This window comes from Excalfactoria chinensis, chromosome 1 (assembly GCF_039878825.1).
Source record: "Excalfactoria chinensis isolate bCotChi1 chromosome 1, bCotChi1.hap2, whole genome shotgun sequence".
Classification (NCBI taxonomy): domain Eukaryota; kingdom Metazoa; phylum Chordata; class Aves; order Galliformes; family Phasianidae; genus Excalfactoria; species Excalfactoria chinensis.
This window is the reverse complement of record NC_092825.1, coordinates 84053667-84054753: the sequence shown is the minus strand read 5'-3', so window position 1 is coordinate 84054753 and position 1087 is coordinate 84053667.

Here is a 1087-nt window from a genome sequence, read left to right as displayed (position 1 = left end):
TAGGCTATGGAAGTGATCCTCCACTGCTAAAATCTGCCTTTAAGTTCAGCAGCATCTCCTAAAAGGCAAATATTCAGCCACATGCAACTCAGGAATGATTCTGATTAGAGAGCTACTCAGAGGTTTATGGCAACAGCAGAACTCTGCACATAAGGAAGGCATAAATTTGTCACAGAACACATGACTAGTTTCTGTAGTCTCATTATGTACTCTGTGAAGGATGTCTGCCTTCTACGTGTACCCACACATCTTTGTGCACCACTTCTGGTAGGCATTAGACTGCAGCATGGGCACCAAGAGCTATTGAATTCAGCAGGAAAGCAGGGTGATGAAACCATACTCAATCTTGCACTCAGAGTCCCCTCTGAGATATGTAATCTCTGACATGGGAAAAAAATATTTGGAGTTTAAAGCCACAAAGCAAGCTAGTTAGCCAGTCCTTAATTTATTTAAAAGCACATTATCAATCTTCCTTAGAAAACAAGTAGGACACCCTGTTCCTATAGCACATTTCAGACAGGTTATTAAACTGGAGTCTCTGCTAATCTTGTCTGGCACATAACATATTGCAAGGTGTAAGAGTACAGGTAGGAACAGTAATGATTAGGCACTGTACTCTGATGTCTACCTCTAGGACTTCAGGATCCACCAACACAGTACTTACCAGCTACCAGTCAACTGTCCAAAGAAAAGGGAACTGGTGCCACCCACACCCTTCCCGCCCCCTCCATTCGTGAAACAAGCAAGCTGAAAGTAACCATAAAGAAGAGTCCCATTGATCCCACTGGGTTACCAGCATCCAACATTCACCTGGGCTTCAGGAATCATTATCAGTATTGCACTTTCCAATAGAACGTTACCATACAGCTTCATCACCTGTATAATTAATGGCAATGGATGCTGGACAAAGACATCTACCTGCCTTTAACAATAAAATAAAAAGGAAGAAATTCTTTATTGTGAGGGTGGTGAGACACTGGAACCATTCTGAATTAGAAAAAAAGGAACCAAGCCCAATCAATGCAAGCGACTCAATGCAATTTTCATTACCAGTCAGCAGTACAGAAAACACAGAGGGATTATCTCA